This window comes from Grampus griseus, assembly GCF_964374135.1.
Source record: "Grampus griseus genome assembly, chromosome: 2".
NCBI classification, from domain to species: Eukaryota; Metazoa; Chordata; class Mammalia; order Artiodactyla; family Delphinidae; genus Grampus; species Grampus griseus.
Window position 1 is genome coordinate 120,493,525 of NC_139018.1, and position 21,019 is coordinate 120,514,543.

The 21,019-nt window shown below is 41.5% G+C and overlaps 1 protein-coding gene across 2 annotated transcripts in view; it reads right to left on the reverse strand.

The window, feature by feature from the left end:
* Positions 1 to 21,019, reverse strand: part of OTUD7A (OTU deubiquitinase 7A) — a gene marked incomplete at both ends in the record, with an annotated part of 175,931 nt that overhangs the window by 103,835 nt on the left and 51,077 nt on the right. The gene's annotated exons all lie outside the window — the stretch shown is intronic.

The following is a 21,019-nucleotide window of genomic DNA, read 5'->3' on the forward strand; positions in this document are numbered from 1 at the left end:
CACTCATGAACTCCCCACCAGTGGTTCTCATTTTTCTTTTTGTTCTTTTCTGTTTTTGGTTTTTCACTCAATGCTTTCTAGTATACTCACAGAGTTGTGCAACCATCCACACTATACGATCCCAGAACACTTTTCATTACCCTGAAAAGAAACTTTTTTTAAAAATTGAAATATAGTTGATTACAATGCTTCAGGTGTATAGCAAAGAGATTCAGTTATACATACACATACACAGATCTATTCTTTTTCAGATTCTTTTCCATTGTAGGTTATTATAAGATATTGAATATAGTTCCCTGTGCTATACAGTAGGCCTGTGTAGTTTTAGTTCTCAGCTTTCGAAGGAGTAAAATGGCCTGACGCGTACTCTCTAAGAGTAGAATTTCACACCCACGCCTGAGATCCATCCCTCTGAAGTACGTGATGTACCTACAGTAGTACATCATGTAGTATCTAAGGATGCTAGCCTTAGATTCACACACCCTGCAGAACATTCCACGCCTCTGAAAACTAAGTCATAGAGCTTAATTTCCAAGGGGAGCAAAACATTGAGTGCAAAAAAAAAAAATAAAAAATGGAAAAGAAGTTCCCAGTGGAAAAAAAAAAAGGAATGAAAGGAATTCTCATGTTTTCTTTGGGCTTTTGCTCAGTATTTCACCTTTTTCTTGAAGCTTAGCTTGGAGAGGGCAGAGCCTCCAGGGGGCTGTGTGGGAGGCTCGGTGGGAGGCAACCTCAGAGCTCAGGTGCTGAACTGGGTGAGACTCCAGGCGGGACAGCTGTGCCCGTCCCAGGCAGCGCTCAGCAGGGATGGGTGCTGGGGGTTCACAGAATGAGGGGGAGCTCATGGTGGGCTGGACTCAGTGTGGAGGCTCTAATCCCTGACTCTAAGACTTAGTGGACTTCTAACAGAAGGAAGGAGGTGGCACACACCGCATCTGATTCCATTAGGCAACCATTTGCTTCTTAAAGATTTTTTTTTTTTGATATGGACCACTTTTTAAAGTCTTTATTGAATTTGTTACAGTTTTGCTTCTGTTTTATGTTTTGGTTTTTTGGCCAGGAGGCACGTGGGATCTTAGCTCCCTGACCAGGGATTGAACCCACACCCCCTGCATTGGAAGGCGAAGTCTTAACCATTGGACCCCCAGGGAAGTCCCAACCATATGCTTTTTAAAGGCAAAGAATTAAAAGCTTAGCTCTAATTTTAAAGAGCGAATAAAATCTTATCCTCTCCCGATTAACTTCAAATTGCAGTATTCACTATATTGACTAACAATACGATGAATTATGCGGTGTAGACAACAGAATGAGGCTTTGAACGTCTAAAATAATATCTGAACATCTTCCTCTGGTCTTTCTACTTTTTTCTGCTGCAGACTTGATACTATCAATCAGAATGTTTAAATTCTATCACATGGACATGTACAATTTAATCATATTTTTTTCCTCCACAGTCAGCTAACAAAGACACCACTGAAGCATCTTTGCACATCTCAGTGGGGAAGAAAAGGAAACGAAACCATCCGGGTTATTCAACAAAACCCTAGCAGGGTCTGGGGGCACTTTTGTAAGTGGTGACAGGTGGGGACATGGGTGGAATGCAGCCCCACTACTGTTAGTAGCTGTATCGTGCAACGTGGCGGTGATGAGAAAGTCGTTTTAGGGGAACCAGCTGAAGCAGAAATGCAAGCATGCACTTTCACTCTTACACACGACTAACAATCACAGTGTACACACACTGCCTGTCTAAGTGCTTTCGAGTCTAAGTGCTTGTGTCTATCAAATGGACATCCTCGTTCCAGGGTGCAGTCCAAGAAGGGCAAGACAAGGCCCTGCCTTAGGGACATTATTCCTTAGCAGGGGCAATGACCTGGGTGGGCACCTTGCCCTAAAGTAGGGCCAAGGGTGGCAGGTGCCCCAGGGAGGGCCAAACCTGTGTCCGGGAGGAAAGTCAAGGAGAGGGGAGGTGGAGGAGAGGCACCCGGATTGTGATCCTATCACGAAATGCAAACACGTTAAATATGGGAGTGTGTATTAGCAATGACACCAGCCCCACAAATCCTGGTTGTGAAGGGAAAGAACCTGCATGGAGAACCCAGGTGTAGCCGGGGGTGTCATCGTCCCTGAGCCCCACAAGGAGTAGGCACTGTCCTGGCTCCTCACAAACAGAAAGTGAGGCTTAGAGGATTGCTACACCATAGTGTTTGCATATGAACCCTCCATTCTGGATCTGTCCACCAAGCTGCATCTCCCCTGCAGGGCTGCCATGGACATAAGACCCAGTCCTGAAAGAGCTGTGGCCCCCCAGCTCCTGCTCTCAGGAGCCAGCCCACTGTGCTTCTTCCACCAACTGGAAAGAGCCTGTTCTGCTGTTCCTGTCTGTTCCCAACAGGAGACCCTTTCGGAGCCCCCTGATCCACGTTCCATCACAGGTGATCAGACCCGAGTATGAAGGCAGGACCACAGCGCTCATGCGTGGCTTCTGTGGACCAGAACTCCAGGGTGGGGGTGTGTTCCCACTGTGTGCCTCTGTTAGAGCATCAGCTGGGGCAACGCCGAGAAGCACGTGTCCAGCCATCAGCAAAGGCCGGTCCGCTCTTCTCTCCCACCCGGGGACCTCTCACTCGCTGATTTTTCCCACTTGCTCTTGCCTACACTGTCTTCTCCCATCACTGCCCTGGACTCCTGTTCACTTTGCTACACACCTGCCCGTATCCTTAACCAGCAAGCATCCTGGTTCTAACCTGGGTCGCACCTCTTAGCAAACGGGGATCCAGTGTCAGGTGAGAGCGAAGATGGAGGAGGGGGTGGCACTGTCCACAAAGCCCAGCTCCCAAACGATCCCCAAATGCTCGATTTCAGATTTTAGAGAACTCCTCAAGGATCCAGGACTCCAGGGTCTGTGCACTTGAAAAGGGTCCAAGAGGCCACTGAGAGGGAAGCAAGCAAGACGGAAGGAAGACAGACACACTCATCAGATGTTTAGGGGGTCAGAGCCCCTCGAGATCTGCTTCCTGCTCTGCCCAGTCCCAAAGACTGCAGCTCCAGACAACCAGGAATGCCAGTGGTGACTGATGTGTGGACAGGGGACACCCAAGGGATGAGCTTGACACTGGAGGGTTGTACAGGTTGTATCTAAAAGCACGAAACCTAGAGGAGAGGGACAGGAGTGGGCCCCTGGTGGCCTGGGAGCAGGGTTTGGTGCTCAGAGAGCATACATTTCAAGATCCCCTTTCATCTTCTCCACTGTAAGTCTTGGAGGGTCCCAAAAGGTGTCGCATGGAGGGAGGATGAGGTGGAAGGGCACACAAGCCCACCATGGTGACACCACCACAGTGATGCAATGGGCTGAGGCCAGAAGGAATCCATAGCCAGGTGACTGGGGTGGCCACAGGCTGTGAGCCCTGAAGCCAGCACACTCATTAGAGGGGGGGATCAGTCCAGCAGAGCAGTAAAGAGCTCAGGCTTTGGGCCTGGACCTGCCTCCTGGCTACTTCTGTGACAGTGAATACAGAATACCACCACGTGAAACCTTGGGTTACATTTCTGAACAATTGGGATAATAAAATCCACCTGATGAAAATTCCTAGGAGGAGTAAGTGAGGTGAGGAGACTACATTTGTAAAGTTCTTAGCACACGGAAAGCAATTAGTGTTACAACCATTTATGATAAGTTTTCACTTATGCCTAACTTCTGTCACTTATGGTTGAGATCCAGCTGGTAAGTGACAGAAGTGAGATTCAAATCCAGGTCTGTCTTGATCAAAACCTAAGCTTTTGGGGCTACAGTTCCTTTGAACCTGACTTTGTTTTGGGAGTCACGGCTCCTGGCTGCTGACCACCCTTGAAACCTCCCTCTCCCGTGGCCGCCCATCATGACTCCATAACAGGACTTGCCCTACTTCCCAGATCCCTCCATCCCCACCTTGCCACTGTTTTCACCTGCTGGGTCCTTGCTCTGTTCCCCACAGACTCACCTGTACTATGTGAAATTCTCATTCAGGTGTCACTTGTGCCATCTCCCAAACACCAGCAAGCCACCAGGCTGCTGGGAGGACACCAGAAGGCCTCTCTCCAACACGACATCTTAACAGACCCCTTTACTATGACTCTAAACACTCCATGTCCCCTTTTCTGGCTGCTTTGCCTTTCCCTGTCCTTAAAGCACATGGATTCCCTCCACTTTTCTTCTTGTTTTTCTTTTCTTCTCTTAATTTATAATATATTCTCTTTTGAAGATTAAGTCCATCTCTATGGGAATAATCATAAATCTAGTTACAGTTTGTATCCTAAGCTTCAAGGCCAAATGTTCAAAGATGGCAGATACTAGTCAACTATCCAATCTCTATTCCTGTCTGATTCTATATGCACAGAATCCTAATTTATTTGCAAGAGCAATTTGCACAGTTAGAAATATTCATTTTTCTCCTGCAGCCAACCTGAGGGTTTCCAGTGATGTTCCAACAGTATTTCTCCAAGGAGAGTATTTCTGGTAGGACAGTATCACTGTCTGGAAGACCTCAAGGAGATGGAGACAGTTGCCTGATAAATGTTTCCTTCCGGGTGCTGCCTCAGTTTTTTATTGTCATATACAGCAGGTGACTGGGGTACCAGCAGGTACAGGTTTTACCCTCTAGCACAGTTTACTGGTGATGTGCTTGTGCTTTAAACTTTTAATTCATTTTATTTTTTATTGTCTTAAGAGGAACATCAAGCAGGGTCTGATCTCAGGTTAAACAGCTTATTTTGTTTTGTCTCTAAAGCTTCACATCCATTAAGGAAAATGATGAAGCAGAGATATATGAGCCCACAGGAAGATGTGAAACAGGAACTGACTAAACTCAGGGAAAAAAGAAAAGAGTTAATTTCAGAGAGGAAGTCCAGTTATAAGGGACCAGACAGAAAACAAGTACAGATAGCATAGTAAGGACCATAAAAATGAAAATTAGTAAAGTGAGCAAAATGAAATAGAAATAAGGAAACAAAGGGTTACAGGGAAATGGTAGATAGAGATTATAGGTGAAGGAAATGCCACGTACACATCACTGGAGCCCAAAGTAAGAAATCTAAAACAATGGAAAAGAAAAAATAATTTAAAAACTATGATTAAAAGAGAAAACTTTTTTTTTTTACCATATGGAGGTACTTTATTATTTCCTTATAATCAGGCAATCTCAACAAAATGGTATGCTAATTAAATTTGTAAAATGCTGCGGTAATAAAGTTTCATGAAATTTTAAGACAAGGAAGAGCATTTGTCACATGAAACCACATCACATTGGACAGGCACTGTGGTTCACATTCTGGGTACTTGTGATTCCCTCTTTTGCTGATTCTCAAAAAGAGAAATTAAAAAAATACATGGTACCATGCATATATATTCTACTTTATCTCATCATTTCAGAAAAACTTATTTGCACACAAATGTAAATACTAAAACAATTTAAAACATATAGTCTTCTCAATATCCTTTCATTAATTAAGAAGAAACAAAAATGGATAGCCATCATAGAGTGATCTTGGGTATCCAATCAGGGAAAAGTGGAGGAAAATCAGGAGCAGAGGAGATGGTAGTTTTTGGAGAGAAATCTAAGACCAGCAATCACAGATTTAGCCTTTCAAAAGAGAGAACTTCTGACATAAATACTTGATCCTACACACTGAAAGGGCACATTGTATATAAGGAAACTGTCCTAGTATAATCAATACAATGATATAGCCTTATAATATTATTATGTTTTAAAGATAAAGAGAATTATTTGAATATTTCAACAAAAAGGAAAAACAATCAGGCTGGTAACATACTTCTTGGCAGCCAAATTCAATGCCTGAAGATAATGGGCCACATTTACAAGATACTGAAAGAAGTAAAGAAGTGCGAGCTAAGAATGTTTATACCCATATAGGCCATTCCTTCATGGATAAAGGCTACAGACAAATCATTTAAAACACGTCTGAGTTCAGGAAATATTAGTCAAATGGATCTTTCTTGAGAAAACTACTAGAAGATGAGTTCCAGCCAATCAAGAATGAATGGAGGTTTGGCAAAGGGAAACTGAGGTAGCACTAAATGTATTTAACTGTACAGCTAAGTAAAAGCAAAGGTACAGATACAAATGACAGAGAAGAACATTCTGCCAAAACAAAAATGGTAGAAAGAGGCTTCCCTGATGGCGCAGTGGTTGAGAGTCCGCCTGCCAATGCAGGGGACACGGGTTCATGCCCCGGTCCGGGAAGATCCCACATGCCGCAGAGAGGCTAGGCCCGTGAGCCATGGCCGCTGAGCCTGTGCGTCCAGAGCCTGTGCTCTGCAACGGGAGAGGCCACAACAGTGAGAGGCCTGCATACCACACACACACACAAAAATGGTAGAAAGTAGAAAGTAAAGTCCACTTACAGTTGCTTCAGCTGTACTACATGGGAGTACAAAATAGTACTTAAAGTCAGCAGATCAAATATAAATATGTGAACATACATAATAGTACAAAGGTAAACACTAGAAACATGTGAACGACATACTACTAACTAAACTGGATGGTAGAAGAGAGAGAGGGAGGAGGAAGAAGATATAAACTAGTTTTATTGAGGCAGATCATTGGAACCAACTATAAGGAAAAGGGAAAGAGGATAGTACATCAAGGTAGCAGTTTTAAAAGTAACCACTAGATAAAAATATAACTTTTAAAAATAAAAAGCTAACTGATTCCATTGATCTATATGTCTGTTTTTGTGCCAGTACCATACTGTTTTGATGACTGTGGCTTTGTAGTATGGTCTGAAGTCAGGGAGTATGCTACCTCCAACTCTGTTCTTTCTTAAGATTGTTTTGGCTATTTGGGGTCTTTTGTGTTTCCATACAAAGTTAAAAAGTTTTTGTTCTTGTTCTGTGAAAAATGCCATTGGTAATTTTATAGGGATTGCATTGAATCTGTAGATTGCTTTGGGGTATATGGTCATTTTAACAATATTGATTTTTCAAATCAAAGAACATAGTATATATTTCCATCTGTTTGTGTCATCTTCAGTTTCTTTCATCAGTGTCTTATAGTTTTCATAGTACAGGTCTTTTGCCTCCTTAGGTAAGTTCATTCCTAGGTATTTTTTTTTATGCAACGGTAAATGCGATTGTTTCCTTAATTTTTCTTTCTGACCTTTTGTTGTTAGTGTATAGAAATGCAAAAAATTTCTGTGTATTAATTTTGTATCCAGCAACATTACCAAATTCGTTGATGAGCTCTAGTAGCTTTCTGGTAGCATCTTTTTCTATATATAGCATCATGTCATCTGCAAACAGTAACAGTTTTACTTCTTCTTTTCCAATTTGGATTCCTTTTACTTCTTTTTATTCTCTGATTGCTATGGCTAGGATGTCCAAAGCCAAGAAATAAACACAGGCACTTACGGTCAATTAAACTATGGCAAAGGAGGCAAGAAACAAGGGAGAAAAGACAGTCTCTTCAATAAGTGATGCTGGGAAAATTAGACAGCTACATGTAAAAAAATGAAATTAGAACATTCTCTAACACCATATACAAAAATAAACTCAAAATGGATTAAAGACCTAAATGTAAGACCAGATACTATAAAACTCCTAGAGGAAAATATAGGCAGTACACTCTTTGACATAAATCTCAGCAATATTTTTTTGGATCCATCCCCTAGAGTAACAGAAATAAAACCAAAAATAAATAAATGGGATCAAACTAAACTTAAAATCTTTTTCACAGCAAAGGAAACAATAAATGAAACAAAAAGACAACTTATGGAATGGGAGAAAATAGTTGCAAATGATGTGACTGACAAGGGCTTAACTTCCAAATAATACAAACAGCTCATATAGCTTAATATAAAAAAAAAAAAAAATCAAAAAATGGCAGAAGAAGCATAAGCCTCTTAGATAGCCTCATCCACCAGAGGGCAGACAGCAGAAGCAAGAAGAACTACAATTCTGCAGCCTGTGGAACAAAAACCACACTCACAGAAAGATAGACAGGATGAAAAGGCAGAGGGCTATGTACCAGATGAAGGAACAAGATAAAACCCCAGAATAACAACTAAGTGAAGTGGAGATAGGCAACCTTCCAGGAAAAGAATCCAGAATAACGATAATGAAGATGATCCAGGACCTTGAAAAAGGAATGGAGGCAAAGATCAAGAAGATGCAAGAAATGTTTAACAAACACCTAGAAGAATTAAAGAACAAACAAACAGAGATGAACAATACAATAACTGAAATGAAAAATACACTAGAAGGAACCAATAGCAGAATAACTGAGGCAGAAGAACGGATAAGTGACCTGGAAGACAGAATGGTGGAATTCATTGCTGTGGAATAGAATAAAGAAAAAAGAATGAAAAGAAATGAAGACAGCCTAAGAGACCTCTGGGACAACATTAGACACAACAACATTCACATTATAGGGGTCCAAGAAGGAGAAGAGAGAGAGAAAGGACCAGAGAAAATATTTGAAGGATTATAGTCGAAAATTTCCCTAACATGGGAAAGGAAATAGCCACCCAAGTCCAGGAAGCGCAGAGAGTCCCATACAGGATAAACCCAAGGAGAAACATGCTGAGACACACAGCAATCAAATTGGCAAAGATTAAAGACAAAGAAAAATTATTAAAAGCAGCAAGGGAAAAATGACAAATAACATACAAGGGAACTCCCATAAGGTTAACAGCTGATTTCTCAGCAGAAACTCTACAAGCCAGAAGGGAGTGGCATGATATACGTAAAGTGATGAAAGGGAAGAACCTACAACCAAGATTACTCTACCCGGCAAGGATCTCATTCAGATTCAATGGAGAAATCAAAAGCTTTACAGACAAGCAAAGGCTAAGAGAATTCAGCACCACCAAACCAGCTCTACAACAAATGTTAAAGGAACTTCTCTAAGTGGGAAACACAAGAGAAGAAAAGGACCTACAAAAACAAACCCAAAACAATTAAGAAAATGGTAATAGGAACATACATATTGATAATTACCTTAAATGTGAATGGATTAAATGCTCCAACCAAAAGACACAGGCTAGCTGAATGGACACAAAAACAAGACCCATATATATGCTGTCTACAAGAGACCCACTTTAGATCTAAGGACACATTCAGACTGAAAGTGAGGGGATGGAAAAAGATATTCCATGCAAACGGAAATCAAAAGAAAGCTGGAGTAGCTATACTCATATCAGATAAAATAGACTTTAAAATAAAGAATGTTACCAGAGACAAGGAAGGACACTACATAATGATCAGGGAATCAATCCAAGAAGAAGATATAACAATTATAAATATATATGCACCCAACATAGGAGCACCTCAATACATAAGGCAACTGCTAACACCTATAAAAGAGGAAGTCGACAGTAACACAATAATAGGGGACTTTAACACCTCACTACACCAATGGACAGATCATCCAAAATGAAAATAAATAAGGAAACAGAAGCTTTACATGACACAGTAGACCAGATAGATTTAATTGATATTTATAGGACATTCCATCCAAAAACAGCAGATTACACTTTCTTCTCAAGTGCACACGGAACATTCTCCAGGATAAATCACATCTTGGGTCACAAATCAAGTCTCAGTAAATTTAAGAAAATTGAAATCATATCAAGCATCTTTTCTGACCACAGCGCTATGAGACTAGAAATCAATAACAGGGAAAAAACTGTAAAAAACACAAACACATGGAGGCTAAACAATACGTTACTAAATAACCAAGAGATCACTGAAGAAATCAAAGAGGAAATCAAAAAATACCTAGAGACAAATGCCAATGAAAACACGACGATCCAAAACCTATGGGATGCAGCAAAAGCAGTTCTAAGAGGAAGTTTATAGCTATACAAGCCTACCTCAAGAAACAAGAAAAATCTCAAATAAACAATCTAACCTTACACCTAAAGGAACTAGAGAAAGAAGAACAAACAAAACCCAAATTTAGCAGAAGGAAAGAAATCATCAAGATCAGAGCAGAAATAAATGAAATAGAAACAAAGAAAACAATAGCAAAGATCAATAAAACTAAAAGCTGGTTCTTTGAGAAGATAAACAAAATTGATAAACCATTAGCCAGACTCATCAAGAAAAAGAGGGAGAGGACTCAAATCAATAAATTAGAAATGAAAAAGGAGAAGTTACAACAGACACCACAGAAATACAAAGCATCCTAAGAGACTACTACAAGCAACTCCATGCCAATAAAATGGACAACCTGGAAGAAATGGACAAATTCTAAGAAAGGTATAACCTTCCAAGACTAAACCAGGAAGAAATAGAAAATATGAACAGACCAATCACAAGCACTGAAATTGAAACTGATTAAAAATCTTCCAACAAACAAAAGTCCAGGACCAGATGGCTTTACAGGTGAATTATATCAAACATTTAGAAAAGAGCTAACACCCATTCTTCTCAAACTCTTCCAAAAAATTGCAGAAGAAAGAAAACTCCCAAACTCATTCTATGAGGCCACCATCACCCTGATATCAGAACCAGAAAAAGATACTACAAAAAAAAATTACAGACCAATATCACTGATGAATATAGATGCAAAAATCCACAACAAAATACTAGCAAACATAATCCAGCAACACATTAAAAGGATCATACACCATGACCAAGTGGGATTTATCCCAGGGATGCAAGGATTCTTAAGTATATGCAAATCAATCAATGTGATACACCAAATTAACAAATTGAAGAATTAAAAACCATATGATCATCTCAATAGATGCAGAAAAAGCTTTTGACAAAATTCAAAACCCATTTATGATAAAGAACTCTCCAGAAAGTAGGCATAGAGGGAACCTACCTCAACGTAATAAAGGCCATATATGACAAACCCACAGCAAGCATCATTCTCAATGGTGAAAACCTGAAATCATTTCCTCTAAGATCAGGAACAGACAAGGATGTCCACTCTCACCAATATTATTCAACACAGTTTTGGAAGTCCTAGCCATGGCAATCAGAGAAGAAAAAGAAATCCAAATTAGAAAAGAAGAAGTAAAACTGTCACTGTTTGGAGATGACATGATACTATACATAGAATCCTAAAGATGCCACCAGAAAACTACTAGAGCTAATCAATGAATTTGGTAAAGTTGCAGGATACAAAATTAATGCACAGAAATCTCTGACATTCTTATGCACTAGTGATAAAAAATCTGAAAGAGAAATTAAGGAAACACTCCCATCTACCATTGCTACAAAAAGAATAAAATACCTAGGAATAAACCTACCTAGGGAGACAAAAGACTTGTATGCAGAAAACTATAAGACACTGATGAAAGAAATTAAAGATGATACCAACAGATGGAGAGACATACCATGTTCTTGGATTGGAAGAATCAGTATTGTGAAAATGGCTATACTACCCAAAGCAAAATACAGATTCAGTGCAATCCCTAAAAATTACCAATGGCATTTTTTACGGAAGTAGAACAAAAAATCTTAAAATTTGTATGGAGACACCAAAGACCCCGAACAGCCAAAGCAGTCTTGAGGGAAAAAAACGGAGCTGGTGGGCTTCCCTGGTGGCGCAATGGTTGAGAGTCTGCCTGCCGATGCAGGGGACACGGGTTTGTGCCCCGGTCTGGGAAGATCCCACATGCCGCGTAGCAGCTGGGCCCATGAGCCATGGCCACTGAGCCTGCGTGGTGAAAGGCTCGCGTACCAAAAAAAGAAAAAAATAAAAAACAAAAAACAAAACGGAGCTGGAGGAATCAGACTCCCTGACTTCAGACTATACTAGAAAGCTACAGTAATCAAGACAATATGGTACTGGCACAAAAACAGAAACATAGATCAATGGAACAAGATAGAAAGCCCAGAGATAAACCCACGCACCTATGGTCAACTAGTCTATGACAAAGGAGGCAAGGATACACAATGGGGAAAAGACAGTCTCTTCAATAAGTGGTGCTGGGAAAATTGGACAGCTACATGTAAAAGAATGAAATTAGAACACTCCCTAACACCATACACAAAAATAAACACAAAATGGATTAGAGACCTAAATATAAGACCGGACACTATAAAACTCTTATAGGAAAAAAGAGGAAGAACACTCTGTGACATAAATCACAACAAGATCTTTTTTGATCCACCTCCTAGAGTAATGGAAATAAAAAAAAAAATAAACTAATGGGACCTAATGAAACTTAAAAGCTTTTGCACAGTAAAGGAAACCATAAACAAGACGAAAAGACAACCCTCAGAATGGAAGAAAATATTTGCAAACGAATCAACGGACAAAGGATTAATCTCCAAAATATATTAACAGCTCATGCAGCTCAATATTAAAAAAACAAAAAACTCAATCCAAAAATGGGCAGAAGGTCTAAATAGACATTTCTCCAAAGAAGACATACAGATGGCCAAGAAGCACATGAAAATCTGCTCCACATCACTAATTATTTGAGAAATGCAAATCAAAACTATAATGAGGTATCACCTCACACCAGTTAGAATGGGCACCATCAGAAAATCTACAAACAACAAATGCTGGAGAGGCTGTGGAGAAAAGGGAACCCTCTTGCACTGTTGGTGGGAATGTAAATTGATACAGCCACAGTGGAGAACAGTATGGAGGTTCATTAAAAATCAAAAATTAGAATTACCATATGATCCAGCAATCCCACTACTGGGCATATATCCAGAGAAAACCATAATTCAAAAAGACACATGCACCCCAATGTTCATTGCAGCACTATTTACAATAGCCAGGTCATGGAAGCAACCTAAATGCCCACTGACATACGAATGGATAAAGAAGATGTGGTACCTGTATACAATGGAATATTACTCAGCCATAAAAAGGAATGAAATTGGGTCATCTGTTGAGACATGGATGGATCTAGAGACTGTCATACAGAGTGAAGTAAGTCAGAAAGAGAAAAACAAATATCGTATATTAACACGTATATGTGGAGCCTAGAAAAATGGTACAGATGAACTGGTTTGCAGGGCAGAAATTGTGATACAGATGCAGGGAACAAACGTATGGATACCAAGGGGGGAAAGTGGCGGGGTGGTGGGGGTGGTGGTGTGACGAATTGGGTGATTGGGATTGACATGTATACAGTGATGTGTATAAAATTGTGTATAAAATTGATGACTTATAAGAACATGCTATATAAAAAAATATATATTATTCAAGTCAAAAATAAAATGTAATAAAATAAAATGAACATATTGTTCGAAAAGAAATGGCTGAAGAAATAGATATTTCTCTAAGGAAAACATATAGATGGCCAACAGGCACATGAAAAGATGCTCAGTATCACTAATTATTAGAGAAATGCAAATCAAAACTACAATGAGGGGCTTCCCTTGTGGCGCAGTGGTTGAGAGTCCGCCTGCCGATGCAGGGGACACGGGTTCGTGCCCCGGTCCGGGAAGATCCCACATGCTGTGGAGCGGCTGGGCCCGTGAGCCATGGCTGCTGAGCCTGCGCGTCCGGAGCCTGTGCTCCACAACGGGAGAGGCCACAACAGTGAGAGGCCCGCGTACCGCAAAAAAAAAAAAAAAAACTACAATGAGGTATTTCCTCACACCCGTCAGAATGGCCATCATCAAAAAAATCTACAAACAATAAATGCTGGAAAGGATTTGGAGAAAAGGGAACCCTCCTACACTGTTGGTGGGAAATAAATTGGTATAGCCACTATGGAGAACAGTATGGAGGTTCCTTAAACAACTAAAAATAGAGTTGCCATATGATCCTACAATCCCACTCTGGGCATATATCTGAAGAAAAGTCTAATTTGAAAAGATACATGCAACCCAGTGTTCACTGCAGCACTATTTACAATAGCCAGGACATGGAAGCAACCTAAATGCCCATCGACAGATGAATGGATAAAGAAGATGTGGTATATATAATACAATGGAACATTACTCAGCCATAAAAGGAATGAAATAATGCCATTTGCAGCAACGTGGATGGACCTAGAGATTATCATACTAAGTGAAGTAAGTGAGAGGAAGACAAATACCATATTATACCACTTATATGTGGAATCTAAAAACATGATACAAATGAACTTATTTACAAAACAGAAATAGACTCACAGACATAGAAAACAAACTTATCGTTACCAAAGGTGACAGCAGGTTAGGTGGGGAGAGATAAACTAGAAATTTGGGATTAACATGGGATTAACATATACTACTATCTATAAAATAGGTAAACAATGACCTACTGTATAGCACAGGGAACTATACACAATATCTTATAGTAACCTATAATGGAAAAGAAACTGAAAAAGAATACATATATATGTATAACTGAATCACTTTGCTATATACTTGAAACTAACACGACATTGTAATTAACTATACTTCAATAAAAAATAATTACATTAAAAAAAGGAAAAAGGGAAAGAGGATAGTACATAAAGGTAGAATTTTAAAAAGTAACCACTAGATAAAAAACATAACTTTCCTAAATATCAGAAAAACATTTAAAAATAAAAAGCTAATAAAATACAGTGAAAGTCATTTAAATATTTATATATTAATAGTAAATATAATACGACAGAATTAAGACCAACCATATCTGTCATAGCAATAAGTTTAAACAGGTTTAATGCAGCTATTTAAAGATAAGAATTTTCATATTACCTCAAAAACAAAGATCAACTTGTGCTGTATATGGGAGATATATTCAGAAAAGTGATTCAGAAAGGTTATAACTAAAGGGGAGGAACCATGGTTTATCAGGCAAAGATAAAACAATAGCAACAATAATAACAAAAGGCAATATAGGGATCATAATCTTATATCAAACAAATAGAATTTAGGTCAAAAGGCATTAAGTAAGATGCGGAAGGCCACTTTATAATGCTAAAGGGTTCAGTCCACAGTGGAGATGAATTAATCCTACTTTTTTATTTTCTGTAGTTTTGAGGTCTTGCTGACCCGGGAGAAATCGCCCTTCTCAGAACGCTCTAATTCTTGGTGATGGCAAATGACTCCCTGCAAGCATGCCTTTCATATGAAGAAGGAGCCAATCCAGAGTCCACACCCCCAACCACCTCCTCTGTCAGGCCCTCATGCTCTGGGCCAATGTCCCCTTTGTGCTAAACACCCAAGGCCAGAGACAGCATATGGCAGCCCCTCCACCCTGGAACCTACTGCAATGATTCACACCAGCCGATACTAAATCCGCCTACCCCACCTTGCCCATTCCTTCTTGCAGAAACCATAGTAAATCCTAGCCCACGTGTTCTCCTCAGCCCCTTTGCCTTCCGACCCTGGTGCTTCTCCAGGTGGCCCTGGGTGCCATGCCTCCTGCCTCTAGGGAACTGGGAGTAAAACTTTCTTGCTTCATGACAGTCATTTCTGTGTGTGTGTCTTACCAGACCCGGTTAAAACAAATCCCCAGCACATATTAAAACAAGACATAAGAAATACAAATATATGCATATTAAATAAAAAGTAGAAACCATATAAAACAGAAGTTACCATGAGACGCTAAGATAAACACACGGACATGGACTAGTAACAAAAGAACACCTGCTGTTTATGGCAATAGCTTCTAAACCCGTGAGACAACCACAACAAAGGTTTGCTTTTTGCTCAGCCCACGAGTCTGCTGTGGGTCCGCCCCAGATCTGTGTCACACCTTCTCACTTCAGGATTCAGGCTGACAGAGCAGCTGCTCTTAAAAACCGCCCATCAGTGTGGCAGAAGGACAGAGATCCCTGGAGCATCTCCAACTAAGGATCAAACACTGGCTCAGAAGTGACACCTCATTTGTGTTCATAACCCCGTGGCCGGAACTAGTCAAAGGGACCATCCAACTACAGGGGCCAGGAGGGGCAATGCACTCATGTCCCCACTAGGGGGAGGCAGAGAGCCAGACATAGTCTGTGAACAGCCTTGATGAAAAACTGACATACATGAAAAATAGCCTTCTTATATAAACAAAAATAAAGTTAGAAGACATAATGGAAGAGAACATTACATTTATGATGGCAACTAAAAGAAAAAATACCAAGAAATGAACTTAAAAGAGATGTGTAAAACATAGGTGTTTATACATAGATGTGTAAACACATAGATGTGTTTCCATAGGTGGAAACATTATAATATCCCTGAAAGGCACAAAAGTAGAACCGCACACACTATGTTCCTAACTTGGAAGACTCAGTATCATCATTTCTTCCTAAGCTAATTTGTAAATTTAATATGATCCTGTAAGAAATATAAGCACTTTTTTTTTCTTCTTGGAATCAGACAAACTGAGTTTAAAGTTCATTTGGAAAACTAAGCAAGAATAACTAGAGAGGCTCTGAAACATAAGAGCAGTAAGGAGGGAGGGGCACTTGCAGTCACCAAACCCACTCCACTGCCTCAACAATTGGTATATGAACAATCAGACAAAACCATGGAATGTAAGGGGAAGTCCTGGAGAGACTTAAATACATACAAAATGTCAAAAGGCAAATGTCAATCTGGGAAAATGTTCGCAACTCCTATCACATACAAGGCGTCATCTCTGAGGCAGTTCTGTTCCCAAGAAAATCTGAGGAGGGGGCACGCTGTGGGGGATGAGGCGGCAGGACTGGGTGGGAGCAGCAGCTGACCCATCAAGAAGGTTCAGTAGGGCCTTGGCTGAATTGGCAGGTGGCATGGGAGTGGGGGTGGCCCTTCAGAGGTGTCCGCAGTGTGGTAAGGGGCCAGGCCATTATACTCAGACATAAAGAAGGCACCACATGGAGGCGCCCCCAGGAGGGGGAGAGTCTTGGGTGAGGTGATATTCTCTGGCTGGGATGTCACCTGCAGAGGCCTCAGCTGTGAGCCCCAAGCAGCTGCGGCTCCCCATCTGGGCACACAGAGCAGATATGACACCCTCTGTTTTCTCCTGTGTGGTGTGTGTGCATGCATGTGCATGTGTGTATGTGTATGTGTTTTGCCCAGAAACCAATAAGAAAAAAAAAATGATTAACTACTCAAAAGACACACAGGCAAAGGACATGAACAGACAGTTCACACAGAAAAAGAATTTCATATGTCCATGAAACATACGGAAAGATGCTTGATTTTATTCACAAAAGAAATGCAATTTACAAATATACTAGAAAAAAATCTGAGAAGTTATTTCACACATATCAGAGGGGCAAAATGAAAAGTTGGCAACCACCTGGTTACCAAGTTAGTGTGCAAACCATCTTGCTCAGCTGCTGGCTGGTGGAAGTATGGAATGATATATCCCCCAAGCAAGACAATTTCCCAGGATTCACCAAAATTACAACACCCTTATCCTGTGATTCAGCCAACCCACTTCTGGGAATTTATCCTATAGAAATAGCTATACACATAAATATGAGGCATGTACAATATGGTCACTGCAGCATTGTTTACAACAGCAAAATAATGGAAACAAGCTAAGTGTCCATCTATAGAAGAATATTTAAGTAAACCACAGTCCACTCCCCTGACATAATGTTCTGTTGTTACATGAAGGAATGATGTGGGTCCACGGGAAGGTCTCCAGCATACACCAGGTGTGAAATAAGCAAGGTGTCAAATATTCATAATGCCACCTTTTGAGTAAGGATAGAAAAATACATATATGAATGTTTACTTGCATCTGCTTACACAAAAACTGGAAGGCTAAATAAGAAACTAATACAAGTGGTGACCCAGGAGTCAGGGAGGAGTCGGGTAGAGGGCACAGAAGGGCGTACACTTCCTCTTTTAAGTTTTGAACTGTTTGAATACATTAGTTATCTAAAACAAACAGTAAATAAAATTTAAAAAGGATTTAAAGTAAATTACCCAGTATTTTAAGTATTTTAGAGTGAGAACTTTTCCATAATGTTTCATCTGCCATATTGCTATAAGTGGAAGATCTTATTTACGTTTGCAGGAAACAATGTCAAATTTCCGAGCCATTAAATGCAGACAGAAATAGAACCAATTGAAATAACCAGTCCTCTAAGCTAGCTGGTAATTATAAGATCAGTTTTAGTTAGTTTATTTTTATAGAAATGTGTAGAAGGAAATTAGTCCAAAGGCTGCCTCAACTAATCTTCCAAGAGGTCATAGTTCACCAGATGCTTGTCCAAATACAAAAAAATCATAATATAACCAAATTATATGACTGATATTTTGCATATAGAAAACTTAAAAAACATTAGTATTATTTTGTATTCCATTGCCAACTATACAGAGGCTAGTACGTGCAGACAATTTAAACAAAGGTTGAAGGACAAGAGATGTTATATTTGTGAAACTTCATTCTCTGACTCGCTGCAGGATGGCTTTTGTGATCACTGCTCTATGAAGCAGCTCTTTTCAAAATGACCAATGACTTTGATGTAGACAAATCCAAGGTCACTGATCTGCCCCCATTCATATAGCTGACCTCTCAGCCTCCTTCTTGATTCACTCTCTTTTTTGGGGTGGTGGGGGAAGCAGTATCTAATGCACAGCATGGTGTCTGTCACTCTCACTTCTTTCAAGACACTACATTCTCTTACTCCAATGGCTGCTCTATTCCTCTCCTTTAACAGCGTCTCTTCCTCCTTCACTAAATCTCTAGATGTTGTCATTCCTCAGTGCTCAAATCTGGGCCAAACTCTGTTGGGAGGTGTCGGAAAAGAATTTTTATTTCTGATTTAAAGGAATGTAGACTTAAGAGGAGGGTTGCCTTGTGCTGTTACTCCCCATTCTTACTGACTGGAACACAGATGTGAGACCTGGGGCTGTGGCAATCATCTTGCAAACATGAGGTAACAAGCATGAACATGAAAAGGACAAGAGCTAAGAATAGCTGAGTGAGGGGAAAAAAAGAAGCTGAATAAGAGTTTGGATAGATTACTGCCAGCAACCAGCTAACTAATATAGAGAAAAGAGTCAGGAGGCCAGAGGACTACAACGAGACCTAAGTGTTGTGCATGAGTACAGGGTCTGACATAGGAGGACGTCTAACTCAGACTTGGAGGATGATCAGAGGTGCTCTCTGGAGGATGTCTCATTTGGCTGAGACCTCACAGCAGAGTAAAAGCTATTTTGGCAAAAAGTCAGGAGCAGGTGAGCAGAGAGAGGATAGCACGTGAGTAAACCTGGAATTATCATCACCTGGCACATTCAAACACTGAAGGCAGTTATGTGTTAGTGAAGCCCAGAGGGGAGAAGACAGGAGAGGCCTGGTTAGGGAAACTGAAGGATGCAGGGAGACGGAGATGCTGAGATAGCACATTCCCTGAAGGGTCTTGTGAAGTTTGCCATGAAGTCTGGCCTTTATCCCAGGGCAAAGACCAGTCACTGAAGCATTCCCCAACAGGAGTGGGGCTGGATCAAATTTTTATTGTAGAAAAATTAAGTATTTGCATTTAAGAACAATCACTCTGATGAAACAGCAGACTGCATTAGAACTGGGCCAAGCTAAAGGCAGAAGGAACGTTAGGGGGTGACTGTAGCAGCACAGATGAGAGATGAGATGCCCCCCCCCACCGGCGACAGTGAGGACGGAGAGGTGGGGGTTCTCCCAGTGTTTGACCCTCAGGGAGGGAGTGGGGAGGCAGGCGTCCAGGGCCAAGCTGACTGGTCGAATGGCTGGCTGAATTACGGTAATCCACAGGTGGAGATGACTCAGCCACTGAAGAGAATGAATGTGCACATACAACTGATGTGAGGGGGTTTCAGTGAAGGATTGTTGACTGAGAAAAGCACTACGATGAAAGTGTGTTCTATACAATCACCTTTGGTGACAGAAGGACCGGCCCTGCCTGGTCCATGCCCAGCATCCACGTGCTTTCCTGCCCCCGCTGTCTTTGCACACCCTGCCTGCAATGCAGGAGAGGAACCCACGGAGCTGTTCCCAGAATCCCCTTCCTGGTTATTGTTCTGGGACGGCCTCCAGTGATAGGTATTCATGCAAGATTTGCAGGAGCACCTCAGGCCAGTTTTCTACAGAGGGTTGCGAGCAGATGCCTGGGCAGAGAGCAGGCGTGAGACTGGCTGGAGGTTTGGGGCCATGCCCCGAGAAGCTCCTGCTTTGGTGATCCAGTCACTGGGTGGGTGGTGGTGGAGGTGCCTGGGACCCCTGAGGCTGCGAGGACTCCCAGTGAGTGCCGGCGACCGCCCTGCACAGCAACCTGTCCTGAGCACAATTTCCTCCAAGGGTACACACTTCTGTGGCTTCCTAACCCTCTAGCTCCCATCCCCCCGGGAATACTGGAGTGGCTTCCATCTTCCCCACCCAATGCTGATGGATACAGGTGGTACTGGATGCGGTGCCAAGAATGCAGAAGTACAGAGATGAGACTGGTTCTCTGCCACTGTGGGAGAGCCAACAGGACTGTGGTGGGCTCCCCTTCCCACTGCACCGGCCAGCATGCTGGACAAAAAGGCGCGAGGGGCTTGGCTCCAGGCACGGCTGTGGAATCAGAGCCCTCACGACCTCCCTTTAGGAACTTCTGAGCTCATATAGCTATGCTGTTGATTCCAAATCTAGACCTTTTTGATGCTGCAAGTGGCTGAGTTGTGCAAGCTTAATTCAAAGCCTTGCCAGGTTTCCCATGAACAAGGTAGGACAGTGAGCAGGAAGGATGAGGGCTTGACAGCTGCATGGGGTCCTGAGAACATTGAGGTGGGTTCTAATGAACGTGGGGGCCTTGAGTCTCCTGAGCCAGCAGAAGCACCCTTCCTCCCTTGACTGAGGCTAGCCCCCTGCTGTCTGAAGACCCAGCAATGACCTTGTCTGTGCAGATGCCCTACAGGGAGATGCCCAGCTCTTTTTAGTTTTCAGATTTGTAACTAGGAAGATGGCCTGGGAAGAGGTCTCACACACATCAAAAGAGCTGCAAGAATTTCACCAGCAGAAATTTGAAGGAAGTGCAGAGGAGTAGATTTTACAACTGTTAAACCAGGACTTGCCCAGCATGTGAACGGCAGAAAAGGATCCTGAGTTGATGGCACAGACTCTGGATATGAAGGTCTGGGAGCTGGGTGAGGACAAGTAGAGCAGGGCAAGTGCCCTGGGGAAGGCAT